The 19,172-nt window shown below is 27.0% G+C and overlaps 1 long non-coding RNA gene across 1 annotated transcript in view; it reads right to left on the reverse strand.

Annotated features, from left to right (window-relative positions):
* Positions 1-2,001: 2,001 nt before the first annotated feature.
* LOC107451856 (uncharacterized) overlaps positions 2,002-19,172 on the reverse strand; it is a 99,029-nt gene continuing 81,858 nt past the window's right edge. Inside the window, exon 4 of the long non-coding RNA XR_015428575.1 lies at positions 2,002-2,134. This is a non-coding gene — a long non-coding RNA (uncharacterized LOC107451856). The remainder of the gene's footprint in view (positions 2,135-19,172) is intronic.

Consider the following 19,172-nt stretch of genomic DNA (forward strand, 5'->3'; position numbering starts at 1 on the left):
ATGGTAGGATCCAGTTTTCCCACATTAATTTTAATATTTATTTGGTTGTCATCAGCATTAAATTGATGCAAGTCATGAAGTTAGTATTTTCCTATAAATATTTTCGTTCCCCTAATTTGAAGGTTAAAATAACCTGAACTGTTATTATTACGGTTTTGATTTTGCTTGATTTCTAAATTACGAGTTTAGGAGGATTATTTTTATTATTATTGGAATAATGTAATTCTACTTTACATATTAAGATAAGGTTACTTAAATAGGTGTTAATCTTATTAACAGTTTTACAGTTATTATTTTTGTTGCAAATTACAATTAAATAAATGCAAATTACAATAAATTACAATTAAAGAGATTCGTTAAATGATTTCGAACTTAACTTTCAGCTTCATGTAAAGTGTTGAATGCAAAAATTTTATTTAAAATTTTTTTTATTTCCAATGAGCTGCACAATCGGTCTTGCCGATGAGCAGACCTAGTGCGTTCTCCAGAGGGGGTATCCACTCTTTCAGGACCACCACAGTGGGTGAGATACCGTTGGTCATGTTAATTTGGACGTCTACTTTCTGCCACACTAGATGGCAGCACCGAGACTCTATTTATATGATAAAGTGCACTAGGAATAAAATTTTGCCGGAAATGCCAAGAGCCAATAAGGCACTCCAGGGATCTTTTACATGCCGCATAATCATACGACATGGCCGATGAGGATTTTCTGCATCCCGAAAATCCGGTGTCTGGGCCGGGGATCGAACCCGCAGACTTGGGATTTTATTTAAAATACATCCGTCCGTTTGGTAAGGAAAAATATTAAATTACAATTCTGAACTGACCAAATTTGTTATAACAATATACTTTTAAATGTTATTTCCAAAAATTTTTGTTTAGAAAAATGATGTATGTTCACTTAATACTATCAAAAGGGAAATATTTGGACATGGGAAGGGGAGGCACAAGTGTTCTTTTCAGCACATATATTTTTAGTTGAATAATTTCAACTCATATGTCAAGCAATTATTGCAAAGCAAACATAGGGGTTGGTGAGCGGCAGCGAACAGGGGGCTTAATCCCCTTGTAATAAAATACCTGCACTATTCTCGTTCACAAAGTGGTATTCATGGAACCTCCTGTTTGTGAAAATAGCAAAAATAAGAATACGTGGGGATTTAATTTTAGACTATGTCAACCTTCATCTATCAAAAGGTACCTCGTGTTAGTGTCAAGTTAGCATGTCTTATATACTAGTGAATTGGTATTTAATATTTATAGTGGTAGCTACGTCATATTACTCCCTTTCCAGAATTTTATCTGTGATAGAATTTGATGAACGGATACCACTAGTTGTTCATGCTGTTTATTTATTTATTTAAATTTTTGCTCATTATATATATATTTTTCTTAGCATTTCGCTCGTTATTATTTTTTTATAGCCTTTCGTTATTTTTTTCCATCATTTTTTGTTTTGTTTATAGCATTTCGCTCATTATTTTTTTTTCTTTCTTCATTGTTTTTTTGTTGTTGACCGGGAGACTTTATTTACTTCACCGGGTTTTCTTCTTTTCTTTGAGCAGTATATTTTTAAGGAAATCAACTGTTTAACGTGGATCAATCATCGATATTGGCATGTTCTTATCACGTCCACAGGTCACCAATGTGGGGAATTAATTTTAGACTATGTCAACCTTCATCTATGAAAAGGTACCTCGTGATAGTGTCAAGTTAACACGTCTTATATACTAGTGAATTGGTATTAAATATTTATAGTGGTAGTTACGCCACAAATATTTAGATTATTAGAAAAGGCATTTTTTTTTAATAATTTAAGTATTTTTAGGAAGTGAAATTGTCTTTAAATTTTGTCATTTAGATTCGACGCGTTCATCTTACAAGTGGTGAATCAAATGTGTTGTTCACTTTGTTTATTTAATAATCTAGTTCGATCGAAAACATTTATTTCAATAAAAGTAAACAAAAACTGCAACAAAATTATCAGAAAAACCAGAATATGATAAATTGAATTTTTATTGATATGTAATGCAGCATTTTTAAAATATTACATAAATATTTTTAATTTCTGCCTTCTGTCAAACTATCTTCCTTTTAATAGTTCTTTTTGTACAGATCTTGTAGATAGAATCTGAAAAAAAAATTCAAATAGATATTAGAAAATGCTATTTATAAAAACAGAAACGAGATATGAATGTTATTTAATTTAAGACTTGAATTTAAAAATTTATATTTTTGGAACTACTTAAAAATTATTCGATGATTATTTAAAATAATTGTTGTAAAAATTTAAAATCATACAAAATTACTTTAAAAAAATAAAAATAGTTTATTACTTGCTTTTTTTTAAATTTTTTACTTATTAAATTTTGCATCTGACCCTTTAGATAAATTTTGATTTGTAATTGTAATCAATCAGCTTGAGGATAAGTTTAATCAATTGATTTTATTGTATTTTAATCAATTTTATTTCATCATTTATAATTCAAACTTATACGTCTAGTACTTATAAAACATTGGTTTCACAATTCAAGATATGAACTACCTAATGAATTGACAAACTTATACGTCTAGTACTTATAAAACATTGGTTTCACAATTCAAGATATGAACTACCTAATGAATTGATGGGCATCGGATAATGTAGTAACACGAAATGAGTCATATTTTTTTTCGAAGGTGACATTTTTACATCAAACAGTCTCTTTTTTCCAGATAACCACTTAATAAGTTTCTAGAATTTTTACAAGATAACGGAACAATACACAAGAAATTTGCCTACATGAAAATTGTGATATTTTTCACTAAAAACGTTGTTTTGAACATTTTAAAAATGTGACTCATTATTATATTGTCAATTTAGTTCAAATCTTCAATTTTGTTCAAATTGGTGCATTTTGTAGCAAATACACTTTCAGAAATATTAATTAAACGTTGAACCATAACATCAGTACCTTAAACGGTGCAAATGAGCTGTAACTTTAATAACTCGTTACATTGGACCATGCTACCGTTCAGCTTATATTATTGCGTATACAACAAGTTTGCGTTCAACAAGTAGGATAATATTAATTGCACTTAGCTTCAGATTAAGGTTGCAGTATATATGAAAGATATTAAAGTCAACAACAACATCTTAAAATTGCAGTAAATGCTTCAGCTTGCATCAGATTAAGGTTGCTGCAAATTTGAACTATATTGTGGTTTACTTTAGCACCATATGAAGGTTGCTGCAACTTTGAAATATACGAAGGTGCAACTACAATATCTTAAAATTGCCTCAAATTTGACCGAATTTATGCTTGAGTTTGGCTTTATATTAAGGTTGCAGTAAATTTGAACTATATTGCGGTTCACTTTAATACCATGTTAAGGTTGCAGCCAATTTGAAAGGTATTAAGGCTCAAATTAGCACCACTGGAATAAGCAAATGCAAATTTAACTGATAGTTTAATTTGCTTAGTTTAGCATGATATTAAGGTTGCAGCAACTTTAAATGGTATTAAGGCTCAAATTAGCACCATATTGGAATGAGCAAATCAAATTTAATTGTGGCTCAGTTTAGCACCATATTAAGGGTGCAGCAAATTTGAATGCTACAGTTCAATATGCTTTAAAATTTCCAACAGTGCTTTCAACGCGGAAGTTATTCAAATTATATTTTTAGCTGCACGCAGAAGCTTTCTAAAGTTTTTATATTTTTCTACTTACATTTTCTCTAAATTTAGTTTCATATATGTCACAAGTTTTAGAATCTTTCATAAGGTGTTTACAATGCAGAATGCTTGTGATGCATATTGTTGAGATTTTTAAAAGATACAAAATGTTTTGGCGCAATTGGCTCAGATTTTATATTACTTTTTTACGATTGAGGCAGCAAGAATCCTAATTAAGGTCCGTCCAGACGCAAGGACAGAATACGGGTGATTTTCTCCTAAAGTTACGACTTTTCATTTTCATATTTCAGGGAAAGTCATCAAATTTTACATATTTTCACCACTATTTATTCTCCAGCGATCATCGTAAAACAAGGAAGAACCATTTCTGTATCGTAAAATTCGGGATAGAAGAAACTTGCATATTTCTTTTTTAGAAACTTCGATCCAAAAATTTAAATGAAATGATTCTGAGAAAATACGTAATATTCATATCAACACATACCGAAATTTTTCCGAAATACTGAAATCATTAATTTTGATAGAAAGGTAATTATTATTAAGGACTATTTTTTAAAAAATTAAAAAAATAAAGTTTTGAATATTTTGCACTTGCATATTCCTTAAATTATTCTTTATAGAAATTTTAATCTAATGGGAAACAATTACTTTAATGAGGAATTAAGCCAAAAAAATTATACCTTTATAATTACTTTTCTTTAATTTTATGTCTACAAGATTATTGAAATTTGTTTTGAAACGAGAAGTTACTTTCATTTTTGTATTTTTTTTATCAACGCAAGTAAAAATAATGTAGCTTAATACTTAAATAGGAAAGATAATACAATAATAATCAAATGATCATGATCAAAAATAAATTCTTCATTAATCAACTAATGGTGGCAAGTAACAACTGCTTCTTAGAATAAATTATTTTGGGACATATTCGCATTTAGTACAATGTTCTTTCGCAAATAAACATTAAGAAATTAGATCTTATTCCGAATTTTTTAAAACTTTTTTTAACTTTGACGTTGCAAATGGTTTTAAAATGGGAAATGATAATTTTTATGTATGCTTTAAAACATTTAAAGATGCTGAAAATGAGTAAGAAAAAATAAATAAAACACTTTAATAAAACATGTTAAGAACATAAAAAAATTGGAAAAAAAAGATTGTAAGAAAAAAATAAAAATTAAAAACTCAAAATTTTAGGAGTATCTGTGAGAAAACTTAAGAACCAAAAATAAAACATCCTGAAAGTTTGTTAGAACAAAAAATTAAGAACGAAAAGTGAAGTATGTTAAGATTCTGACATCATACAAGAAATAATTAATAATCTGGATATTCTGGAGTTCTGTAAGAAAGAATTAAGAGCAAAAAAAAGTAGGAAATTTTATTTTTAATTTATAACCAAAAATAAGATTCTGAATTTCTGTTAGGAAAAATTAAGGAAAAAAAGATTCTTAAATTTTTAGAAATTTAAGTATTAAAAACGTATAGTTTTTAAAGTTTTAAAAACATTTTAAAAAATTGAGAATTTTCAAGACTTTTAAGAACTGAAAATCCAAGTAAGTTTTACAAAGCATTATCACTAGTAAGTATTATCACGGAATTTAGACTTTTGAGACTCAACTGAAGCATAAAAATTAACTTAGTTTTTCCTGCTATTCAGCTATCCTCTGACTTCCGGCCATTTGACAAGACTTTGTTTAGCTGTCCCACAATGATTATCCACAATAAAAGAGGCAACCTTCTAATCACATTAATTAAGAATACATTTTGAAGGACATTTCCGTTCGCAATTTCCCATACTTTAGTTAAAACTCAACTCAATTTTTCCTTTTCTTTTGTTCACATTAATGTTATTATTGCAGTTCATAGCTAATGTTTGATGAACACAGTAAGATTATGTTTGTAAAGCGTATTTGTTTGGAATGAGAAATTACTCCATGTTTTTGTTTGATTTTATTGCTTTGCGTTCGTTTATTTTTCTAAATTCACTGTAGTTTAGTTTTTTTTCGTACTTTCGTTTATTTAACTAGGTTTGAAAAGATACTTAAAAATGTGCTGTTTTTATTCCTATACTTATTTAGAATAATAACTTCTATTGTAACCTGTGATGTGGCTGCATAACACAGCGCCGAATCGTTTTTCATTTTAACTGGTTTAATTCAGTTTAGCTATTTATCGTTTGCAAGGAAATTTAGTTCATTTATTTTAGTTTTGGTTTTTTTTTAAACCGCAGTGGCATTTCCACCTTTTAAATTGATATTTTTAGTGCGATTCTTATTGCCTATTAAATTCATATTTTTAGTGTGAAATACAACAGCGGTTAAAAAATCAAATTAAAATAACGGAACTAAATTTTCCTTGCTAACGATAAATAGCAACACTGAATTAAACCAGTTAAAATGAAAAATGATTCGGTTTTAGTGTGATGCAGCCATATCATATAACCCATGTAGCATTATCTATAAATTAAACGTAAATTTTGGTGAATTTTACGTAATATTTACGGAATGATATTACCATTGAAATATTTCATAAGAAAAGCTTTGGAATATTTTAAGTAATATTGACGGAATGGATTTTACCAACTACTCATGAGTAAGATTGCTTTCGTATATTTTACGAAAGATTGACGGAAAAAAAATTACGATTTAGATTTAGTAAAAACGCTACTGTATATTTAACGTATTATCGACAAAGCAGATTTGCCATTAAAGTTTCGGTAAAAAGTTTTCGTACATTTTGTGTAATAATGTTGATGTATATTTTACCATTTAGATTTTGGAAAAAAAAGCTTCCGTATGTTGTAGTACATATTGACCAAATAAATTTACCATTTTACTCCGGTAAGAATATTTTGGTATTTTTTACATAGTATTGGCGAAGTCAATTTACTATTTAGATTTGGAAGAAATACTTTTGTGCATTTTAAGTATTATTTACAAAGCTAATTTACTATTCAAGTTTAGTGATTTGTTAGCAAACTAGGTGGTTACTTATAGATTATAGAAACATTGTGATAGCAACTCCAAGTTGTTGCCATCACGAATATAAACCTAGGACCATTATGCGCAAATTTTAATATGACTTTAAATATATTTTTTATCAAAATATCATGATATTTTTTCAATTCAACAAATTTATATTTTAATTTCGTCAATATTACCGCTACCCTAATAAAATCATCAACACTCACATTAATATTACTTCATTAGCTTTAAAAATGTACAAATTCGAAATAATAGTCAACATTTTTCGATTTTTCGTTGACAACTTGTCTCCTATTTCGAATCACTTTGTTTCTTCTCTTTCACGTCTGGAAAATGGTCGCCTGTTTCCGAGGACTTGAATCATGTCACCTGTTACTTCCAGTTTGCATATTTTTGAAGGGAATGAAATTTTTAATCAAGCAATATAATAGCCACTTCTGCAGTTTCTTGGGATTATTTATTTCATACTCACGTTAATATATTCAATAACTTCCACATTAATTGTTGTTCAATAATTATCGTTATGAATAACGTTAAATTGGCTTTTCTATATGTCATGTTATAGATCATAATCGTAATAATCTCGTCTATGATATTGTTAATGCTAACGATTGCAATAATATCGAATGTAATGCATCTATTACTGGTAGCCGGTGATTGAGTAAACCAGAATCCAATGTTGCTCCTACGTTTTCGTGTTCCCTATATCCAATAAATACAAACTACATTGTTACAATGCAATGCAAACTACACTGTTCTGAAAGTGCTGAACTATATAATTTAAATCCATTTGGAAAAAATTGGATTTTTATATATGAAAAATAGTAAAGTAAAATAATAAATAAAATAAAATATTAGAAAAAAGAACGATAAATAGAAAAAATCGAATAGAAAAAAATTAAGTGAATGAATAAAATAATTAAATAGAAAAAATAAAATAAATAGAAAAAAAATTAAATAAATAGAAAAAATAAATAAATTAACAAACAAAAAAAAGCCCCCAGTTATTTGCTCTTGTTTAAATCAGGCTTTTTGAAACTGGCTTATTTAAAACTAAGAATTAATATTACTTTAAGTTCTAAATAAAAAGTAATTAAGCAATGATAAAGTATAATTGTAAAAAAAATTTCAACTATTAATTGATAGTGTCAATTAAAAAATGCACTATTTCCTTCCATAAACTAACACGATGCTACATTTCAACTTAACTTGCAAATAACAATTTCATATTAAAATGTTATTTTAGTTATGTATGTAAAATAGTGAGTTCCTCTTTGTTTGTCAGTACATATGAAAATGTCATAGTTTAACTTTATTAAATTTTCATTAATTAGCTGTATTCAATTAAACATTCAATAAAATGATCATGTCTGTTTTTTTGTGCTGTCATGTCTAGTTTTTTTTCAATACAAATGTTAACTTTTAACTTAAAAGAACAGGGAAAATGTAAGGCAACATATGTTTTCAATAAGAAATAATTGAAAATAATAGGATGTTGAAAAAGATTAAAAATGTCGAATAGGCTGCATTATTGTAATATAAAATAATGAAGGTATGATTCAGTAATACTTATTTAATAGTAACAGCATAATAAGCTACTTTTTTAGATTTATTTTAACACAATGAAGCCTTAAGCATAACAATGCTGATAAATTATATAGCATTAAACTAAATAATACACATTGATAATATTTAAAAAGAATTTTGAATATTTTTTAATAATTTGAGTTATGCTTTTTTATGAAAGCATTATAAAATCAAATATAATAAAAATATTATAATATTTTATAAAAGCAAATCAATAGTAAAAACATACTAAATACATGCAATAAATTTTTTTTTTACATTGGTAACATAATTTTTAAAAAAAATATAAACTGAAAAATATAAAAATTAAAGAGAAGTTCGTATTTATGCTTTTTATTCCATCAAGAATAATGTATTGATTAACAGGATTAAAAAAAAGCTGAAACATTTTATCTTAATCCGCTCTATAATTGCATTATTTAAAGAATTTTAGAACTATCAGAAATTGGAGTTGATGATGGTTAGTATTATTTTTAGACTACCTGACTTAACTTTAAATTTACTTACATTAATTTGTTTATAAATTTTTCCTTTCAGTAAAGTATAAATATGTAAACATTGAAAAATTACATATCCCATAAAATTAATTAACGTAACGAAAACTCACCCACGCAATTAAATATTTGATAAAAAAAAGATTTTTATGGGAAAATTTATTATATTTGCTTTACGTTATATTTAAGCTAAAAATATTTATATAAATAATAAATTAAGTTATTAAAAAAATTTCTTTAAAGAAAAAACCAAACTTGGCTTAAACTAGCCAACCATTTTAAATTAATTTGACTTATGTGACAAGTTGATCAATGGCAAGTTGAACCATATTATCGGGCAAATAAATTCATCCTTAACTTGTTTACATCATAATAAGGCTTATAAGCATGGCTTAATTGAACAAGTCATTAAGATTGCAATACGTGTGGGCGATATAATGAGTTCAAGATTCAGATTTTATGATTAAGCTTTGATCCAATTTTTTAATAGAGCTCTAATTTTTTTAGAAATCCGGTTATTAAAGTTTTGAGTGAAAATTATAACAATGTAATTTATATCTTTGTTAAACAATTTATGCTAACCAATTTTAGATAAAAATATAGTAAATTTTTTAAATATGCGGAAAAGCATAAATGAAAACAATTTATAGTGAAAACAAAATTAACAGTTAAATCTACGGGAAAGAAATCATTGCTAACTTTAATCTAGAAAAGTTTTTGCTCTAAAAAGAAACAAGCAATTCTCTATTCATCTTAATTGTTCCCTATGAATTTGAATGGAAAATAGTGACTTATTAAACCAAGTTTAAGAAATAAATAAATAAAAATTGACTAGATTAGAACTTGTGAAATCAAATTGAAGGATAATTAAAAAAAATGTGAGCAATTAAGAATGCATTTTTGGAACTCACAAAAAAGCATTAAAGTTTAAATATTTTATATTGCTTAAAAAAAACTAGAAGTAAATTTACATCACCTATAATTTACCTAATTTGCTGCAATTTTAATAAGATAATAAATAAAACAATTTTTTCGTTCAAGTTAAATCATTGTATCGTATAAAAAGAACAGTAATCAATCTCAAGATGGTACAATTTGCATTATAATGTGGTTAAAGTTTCAGCAAAAATGCACAATATTATACTCTTACGTGATACATATTTTCTAATAGTCTTTACAAAAGCTGTTTAATTTGGGAAAAAAATGCACGTATAATATTAATCTATGTTATGTTAAACTACGTTAGGAAAATTGGAAATTTTTTTTTTTATCCTTCTAGGAGGCACCGCTTTTGCTTGCTTTGCTCTCCAATTCCCGTGGTCGCCTCTCATTCAACATTATCCCCCCCCTTTAAAATCAGATATTTTTCACAAAAAAAAAGATAATTGTGTTTATAAAATATACAATTATAGTAAATTTAAGAAAAACATTTAGTCAATATGCTAATTGTAACAAAATTAATGATTGCTTGGACTTGAAAATGAATCAATAGTGCTTAAAACCAAAATTAAATTTTGAAATTTAAATTTTGAGTTAAATTTTGTAAGTTTAAATTTTGAGTTACTTAACATTAATTATAGAATGTGGGACGCAATAAAAAGTAATAAATTACAATAAATTTAACGTATTAACTATCTTAAGCAATAAACTTAAATCATATAACAGTTCCAATTTCAAGCGGTTTTTATATCTGTTATTAACGGCTTTAAGACATTTATATTTTTAAAAAAAGTTTAATATAAATGTTATGATTTATATCTTACAACATCTGATAACTTTCTCGCATTTTTTTAATTTTATTTATTCATTTTTCTTTTTGTTACTTTTGACATTAAGTATATATGCATACCCTCCAACTTATGAGGATTTTGAAAATAATTCTTTCTAGAGGTAGCGAACCAAAGTAGAAATTTTTAAAGCAAATGGATCTCTCATAAAACTTTTATCAGAACTTAAGAATCTAGCCATATGGCCTGCACTTTTATAAGTAATAGTGGACAAGTTACGCTAAAATTAATTTTTTTTTAAATATTAAGACATTAATTTTGCTACCGTCTGAAAAGATTTCTGAAACTACGGAAATTCCGTAGCAGTTGGAGGGTATTTATATGCATTACTTCTGACAGCGCGAGCATTATTTAGAGAGAGATCATTTTCTTGACAATAATGGGTGAATAATCATTATTTTGAAAGCAAAAAAGAAATCAAGAAAAATTTCTGTATCTTTCGAACAAAGTGGAAGTTTGATTAAAAAAAATAATTACTCTAAGTTTATAATTGAAAATGGAGCTTTTCGCAAGTCGAAATTTAACTCCGCCGTGAGATTTTGGTGGATAAATATATTCTTTTACATCAAGATTAACAATTGATAAATCTCCAACTAATAATTGAATTTAAAAGTCCCGCAGTGGACTGATCATTAGGACACGGTTTCCAGCAGATCACCGAAGTCAAGCATCACTGGCTACAGTCAGTGTGCGGGTGGGTGACCACTTGGATCAGCTTGCGTAGGGACCGAGGGTGTGCGGTATGGGTCCTCGTTAAACTGTTCATCAAAATTGGGATGGCATGTCTTCGGATCATCGTCAGGGATGTTTCCCAGACCGCCGCCAATAGCTCATTGTGCAGCTCTAATGCGACGTAAATGAACAACAAAAATTGAATCTAAAAATTCTTTAACATTGAATGCCTTATAGATTTTTGACACACTTTCCTAATTTTGAAGTTCTAAGACTCAGATTCTAAGATGATTTTGCGCAGCAAAACAAAATGTAACGTAAAGAAGAAAAAAAAATTTATAAAAAACGCAGTTAAAATTGCCATAACTTTGAAATAAATTGGAATTTCGAAACAAAAGCTCGAGTTAAGTTCAGAATTAAGTATGTACGTTCACCATGTAAAATTTCACCTTTAAAGTTGCATTCTTGCGGCCTGTAGAGCGTTCCGTATGGTGTTTTTTCCCACAAGTTTAACATTTAATAATTCACAAATTAACTCACTGTACTTCGTATAAACTTTTCAACAAATCTTAGTATTTAAGTTTCAAAGTCAAATAGTTTAGGTGCAGCAAAACGAAAGTAACGTTAAGTTGGCAGCGTTGTAACGCTGGCTGCAGCTCGTAAGATTTTTTATTATAAGAGATAATATACTACTTGGTGAGCTTACAATGAATTTCGCCAAGAAAGTTTAAGTTAAGATAAAGTAGACAATAACAAACCATGTCTTCTACAATTCAATCGAACTGTTCAATTACAAAGAATTTGTCCCAGATATATTCTTTATCTTATCAAATATAAAATAATTCATATAAGAGGTGCTTGAATTTTAAGGAGGAGTGAACAATTAAATGGACTGGTCAGTTTTTCAGTGGACAAAAGTAATAATTTACCCAAAACATATTTCTTAAAGGTGTTGAATTCAATTCATTATGGTTAACATAAACCGGAGTTCAAATCTTTCATTATACAAAGGATTTATATGACTAACTAAGAAATGGGAGAAACGTGAAAAATCTTGTTTCTAATATAAGCTTGTCTAATTAGGCGTAATTAAACCAGAATTAAAGCATACTTTTAAGAAATCCGCAAGCTATTTTTAAAATATTATTTTTTAGGTATATATTTTATTTAAATAATAGAGATCATATGTTATCCACCAAGAGCTGAATCGTCGCCAAAAGCAAAACAGTGTATGTAGCTTCTGAGTAAAAAAATCTCTGGCCAAACTTGCGTTTTCATACTCCCTTAAAAAATAAATACTAAAAAAATGAACATTTCAAAGTTAAACACCAATAACTAGATAGCATAAAACGTATGCAATTGAAATAATATTTTCCATTTTCTGCGTATTAGTTTTGTACAGTCAAAATAATTGTTATCTGTAAATAAATGATCAAAAGATGATATTTTTACGGAAAACTCAATCGTTTGTGGGAATAGAAAACATATTCCGAAGCGTTTTTAAATTAGCTGAATTTGTTTTTATCATGGATTTCCTAAATAAATAAACATAACCGAAATATATTTTCTAATCTTTTGTTGCGATATATAAAATGCATTTTTTTTATGATAATATTTACTAAACATAAAATGAAACGATGTTTATCTCTTTGTTAGAGATTTTAAAAATTTAGATTGTTTCAAATGAAACTAGAAAGATTGTAAATATTTTATTGTTTTCAGTTATGCTGTTTCAAGCGCGTTTATTTATATAGCTTTGAAATAAATAATCTAAATGTAGATCAAACCAAAAAATTACTTTTTTGAAAATTACCCACAATTAACAAACAGCAGTTTGAAATTTTTTTTGAATTGATAAGAAATTTTAGCGTTTGTAACAAATTTAAGAAGAAAAGAATTTAATTATTTAGTACATATTCTAACTTTAATATGTTTTATCAATGTTTAAAAAAAATATGAAATTAAAAAAAAGCACATTTTTAGCAGTTCAACCGATGCAAATCTAGTTAAGACAAAATTTAAAGGAAATTTGTATTTTTATTACTATACATAACTTACACAAATTATTATAAAATGGAATGTTCCTTATGTAATAAAAATAAACAAGGATTAAATTTGCGATTTTTATTATTGTGACAAAAAATTGACACAATAGTATACCTAAGAGTAAATGTAAGACGAAAATAACATAGCGGATTTTTGTGCAAATTAAATTGTAATTTGCTTCAAATATATCTATTTTAAATTATCTGTGTTTTATAAAGGTAAGGAGGTAAAGGACACTTCTATTAAATTTTTACGTAGTTTTACTATTAATATAATAAGTATGCATATATATTTAATATATTAAGTATACATAAATGTTATATTATATTCTTCCAATTGATTTTTTAAAGTTCAAAATTAATAAAGTTAATGTTCAGGTTAAAAAGTGTTTTTTTCATTATTTTTTATCCAATTCCACTTTAATTTTCATTTCATGACTGAAAAAGTGTGAATTGCAATCATTCGCATCTATTTTTGTAAAAACTGGCATCTGTTTGGCTTAAAAATGTAAGTATAAATCATTAAAAAGTCTAAATACAATCAGCAGACTATCAAGAGTTGATATGTGTTCATTTACTGATAGAAATCACTCATTTAATTGGATATCTTACTACTTTTTATTTGAACCACCAAAAGCTTATTAAAATACAGCATAATACTCTTCCAAATTTTTATATTATTGACATTTAACGACAAATATTTATACTGTGTTACAACTCAAATAGAATTTTTTAAAATGAGACTAATTTTATTACAGACAAGTTACGTTTGTTCATTCAATGGTCGATTTGCCCAACTCAGTTGATTTTAATTTATTTAAAGCTACCTTCAATATATTATGAAATTCTTTATACCTGCAATTGAATAGAATTGTTCAAAAAAATTTTTTTCGGTCCCTATAGGTCAGTTATACTACTCGACAAATTTACATTCATTAAAAATTAGCCTCAATATTTTTATGAAAGTTTCAACAGTTTTTGAATTCACGTTGTCAAGATGTTTTGCCGGTGCTGTTGGCACTTGAAAGATTATACTACTGAGTTAAACTTTGGTTCATTTCAAATTAATCTAAATATTTATAATAAAACATTTTACTTTTTGTATTTTTCGTGTAAAGATTTTTTGCTGAATTTGTTGGTTGATGTGCAGAAGACTTAACTATTCACTTACTTTCCAAGCATCGAAAACTCAGTAATACTTTTTTATGAATCTTTACACTTGGAGTTGTATTGATTTTTCTGGGAATTTTTTACTCGCAATGATAGTCGATAAATAAAGAAATATTCAACTCAATTTTTATTCAATGAAAGTAGCCTCAAAATGTTAATAAAATTCTTTACACTTGTAAATTGTTCATCAACATTTTTTTTGCATAATCTTTCCGGGAATCTTTTACTCGCAATGATAGTCGATAAATTAAAAAATATTCAACTAAATTTTTATTTCATGAAATAACCCTCAAATTTTTAATAAAATTCTTTACACTTGTAAATTGTTCAGCAGCATTTTTTTTCCCATAATCTTTCTGGGAATCTTTTACTCGCAATGATAGTCGATAAATTAAAAAAATATTCAACTCAATTTTTATTTCATGAAATAACCCTCAAATTTTTAATAAAATTCTTTACACTTGTAAATTGTTCAGCAGCATTTTTTTTTCCCATAATCTTTCTGGGAATCTTTTACTCGCAATGATAGTCGATAAATTAAAAAAATATTCAACTCAATTTTTATTTCATGAAAGTAGCCTCAAAATGTAAATAAAATTCTTTACACTTGTAAATTGTTCATCAACATTTTTTTGCATAATCTTTCCGGGAATTTTTTACTCGCAATGATAGTCGATAAATAAAAAAATATTCAACTCAATTTTTATTTAATGAAAGTAGCCTCAAAATGTAAAAAAAATTATTTACACTTGTAAATTGTTCAACATTTTTTTGCATAATCTTTCCGGGAATCTTTTACTCGCAATGATAGTCGATAAATTAAAAAAATATTCAACTCGATTTTTATTTAAGGAAATTAACCTCAAAATGTAAATAAAATTCTTTACACTTGTAAATTGTTCATTAACATTTTATAAAGTTTTCTTTTCAAGGATTGTTGCTGCATAGTAGGTAAATACTTGAAAGATTATGCAAATCAATTAATTTTCATCAATTGAAAACTAGCCTCAGCATTTTTATGAAAATCTTTATGATAGTAGTTATATTGACCTTTTCAAGATTTTATTTTCTTAGTAATGTTGGTCGGTAACACTAAAAGGATTATACTACTCAATTAATTCTCTTTCATTGAAAACTCCCCCTTCCCTTCTATTTTTTAATAATTTCTTAAATGCTTTCCTTCTTCAAATCTGGGACTTATGAAAAGGAGAAAACGATCTATACAAACAAAAGAAATACGGATGCATTTGGAATTTAAGATAAGCCTATCTATATTTTTAAATCCTTATTTCTCCCGGCATAATTGTGAGATAGTTATAAACGACGCGAATATTTCTTCTTCGTTTTTATTTCATAAGCAATAATAACATGTTTCTACGTTGAAGTCGCACACGTTTTCTTTAAATTTTTTTCTTATTTAACATCTCAATTCAAAAAAACTGCGCTCAAATCAAAACGTATTATAGTTCGACTCTATCGGTCGCTGATAAGAAGGAATTGGAAGAATCAAACAATAGAAATATAGCGACATAAACACGCACCTGCTACAAATTTAGAGCCAGAGGAGTGAAAACGGAGATAAAATTTATCGATTCGCAAAAAAGCTGCAAATATATATGCATGTAGAATTCTTTTGCTCTTCTATATTTTGTATGAAACAATGATTCGAAAGGCAAAAAAAAAAAAAAAAAAAAAAAATTGAAGAAAAAAAAATGTTTAAATCCTCGAAACGCTCTTCTATTTCATTCGCGTTTCTTCCCTTCTTTTACAGTTTTACATCTCTAAACAGAAGCGCGATTCTACTCTTCTTTAGAGAAAACGAGGAAGAAAGAAAAATAAAAAAGGAGATATGCCTTTGCTTACTCCTCTGGTTGCCATGGCAACGACAGAAAACAGCTTATTTGCATTTGGCGGGCTATCATTCTTATGTCTTGCTCTTCTTAGACTTAAAGAAGAAGGTGACGTTGACCAGGCCGCGTAAGTAGGACCTAAATTTAGGAACAGTATGACAGCCTCGATTTTTTGCGGCTATTTCTCTTTCTCTAAAACAAAATGAACTCTTGTTACAATGACATAGGCAGGAAAAAGCTTGTGTACTAACGCACATACACACAAAAAAGTCCTTACAATTTTCGCCTTTGTCAGAGGCGCTTATGGTTATATGGGCGCATACTGTCATTTTAGCTAAACTAAGAAAATTTGGGTAAAAACAAATTGGCTGGAAAGATACTTCATTAACTTGTAAGGTTAAGGGAAGAATACTTCCAGCCTATTTCATTAATTTTTAAATGTTTATAGGAACCTATTTTCCCTCTTATGATTTGTGTGGTCATCTGCTGTTACCTTCACAAAAATGCAAAATTAAAATGCAGGACTTTGTTTACATAAATGTTGGTACAAATAAAGGTCAAGAAGTTAGGCCAACACATCGGATGAAGCACAGAAGTTGAAGGCCAATTCCGTACAATCAGTAAAACTTTAAAAATCCAACTTTCTCACCAAAAGAATTTCCAAAAGCTCAAATCTTAGAAAATAAGCTAAATGAATTTATTTTCATAAATTAGTCTCAATCTTAAAAATGTTTTAACGCTAAATTGCCCAAGGAAGTCATTTTGACTGCAATTAGGGAAACAATGATGTATATAATGACACAATTTCTTAGAATTTTGTGACTTTTTGTACAACATGTAATTTTTTATAGCTAATATTTACTAATAACTTGTTATATAACTGTGAATAATGTAAAAAATATAAAAAATTAAATTTTAAACAAATTTCTTTACACATTCTTTTACAATCCAGTCATTTTGACTGCTTTTGGGCAATACTAAGTTTCAGTCTTTCTTGTGTTAACGTAACATTACTAGAAAAAAAAGGTCCTAGAAAAAGGTTAAGATATTCAATTACACAAATTATACTTTAACAATATTATTTAGCGTTTGATCTTTGAAATCGTTAAGTCTATTATATTTGACTTTAGATGTTATGAAATTAAATGTAATTCTAGTTTCGTTTTCTATTTCAGTAATAACAGTTAGGACAACTATTAGCAAAGGAGTTTTCTCTCTTAAAAAATTATTTTAATTTATCAAGGTTCATTGAAGCCAGAGTTCAAATATTTGATGAGAATAATTTACATAATTTATTTACTTGAATAATAAAGAAAATGTTAAAACATTTGAAGACAGTTATAATAGAAATTTTATTTCATAAAGTCTCAATATTTTTACAAGAACATAATTTCGTTGAAATAAAGACGTGCTTGCATGATACGAGTTGAACAATACGATTGCACGAGTTATACGATAGCTATTAAATAATTTGTTAATTAAATCAGCATGTTGTTTGAATGATGAAGACCAAATTGTATTTTGACATTTTTGTTTTGATATAAAATGGCACAGATGTTTTGCACGCTTTATCTAAAAAGTTTTACGTAAAAAATTACAACTTATCATAGAATAATGAATTTTAATCTATAAAAATTGTGTTAGCTGTATCGCAAAAATTTATATTTAAGCATTGTTTACCTAAAAATTATGAACTACATAATACCACATTGAAGGCAATTTGTATCATGGTCTATTCTTTTTTAATTTGTTCCAAATTTAATAAAACCCGGAATATACTTATAAAATTATTTTAAAAAAATTATGCATTTTAAATATTTTCCTGCTGTTTTACTACTGAAAAGTATACAAAAAATGCTCACTAAAAACTAAAAAAAAATGTTTTATACAAAAGAAAAGATTATGTTTTATTAATTACAATCTCTTAATCCATACTTTCATTTATTTGCATCAAATTTGGCTTTAAGTGTTGAAAAAAGTATACGTAATAAAAAACATACAATTTAATATTTCAAAAAATTGTTTTACAATTTTTCTGAAAGCATGGGTTCTGAATTTCATATAGTTATTCTTAATAGATTTTGAAATATGATCTATTTAATATTTAAATCAATAGAGAAAAAGTTTTTTAAGTTTCAAACATCATTTGAAGTTCACAAAATGAGAATTTTTTTTTATTTAAACATTCAAAACAAAAACACATTTTTTTCCTTACAAATATAATACAATGATTTTTTTTAAATTTATTTTTAGTTTTTTAAAGTTTCTTTTTGTTTCAATTTTGAATGATTATAAAGCTTTTAATATAATTTTACAATGAATTATTTAAAACCAATACTTTTTTTTAAAAAAAAATATCGATTTACGATACTAAAAAAAAAAAAACCCTCTCTCATTGTCCTTCAAAACTCTTTACTTCCAGGTTCGTTCACCTTTCCTTTTTCACTCCTTTCACCCTTGAAAAAATGAAGGCCACCCCCTATCTCCTGCCCCCCTATATGAAGCATGAAAACTGTTTGAAAGTGCAATGAATGGCAAATGACGTCATTCTTTGCAGGGGTTGTCCACTGACACACATTTAAGAATGCCACACGATAAAAACATTTTTGAGTTGATTTTCAAATTTAAAGTGATTGTTCTGAATAATCTCTATGCTAAAATAAAATCTTTAAAAATAGTTTAAAAAATAGTATAAAATAGTTTAAAAAATAACTATTAAATTAAAATAATATTTAATGTAAAATAAAATTTGGAATATTCTGGATACTTGAAAGTAGATAAAAATTGTATATAGTTCAAGATAGAATTTTCTGAATCGTGCATAAGTTACTTTACACATCAAAAAATGTACATCATTGCATTTAATAAAAGCTATTGATAATTAAAAGAATAACATTTAATGTCTA

This window comes from Parasteatoda tepidariorum, chromosome 1 (genome assembly GCF_982258835.1).
Source record: "Parasteatoda tepidariorum strain Cologne lab strain chromosome 1, Ptep-v5.0, whole genome shotgun sequence".
NCBI classification, from domain to species: domain Eukaryota; kingdom Metazoa; phylum Arthropoda; class Arachnida; order Araneae; family Theridiidae; genus Parasteatoda; species Parasteatoda tepidariorum.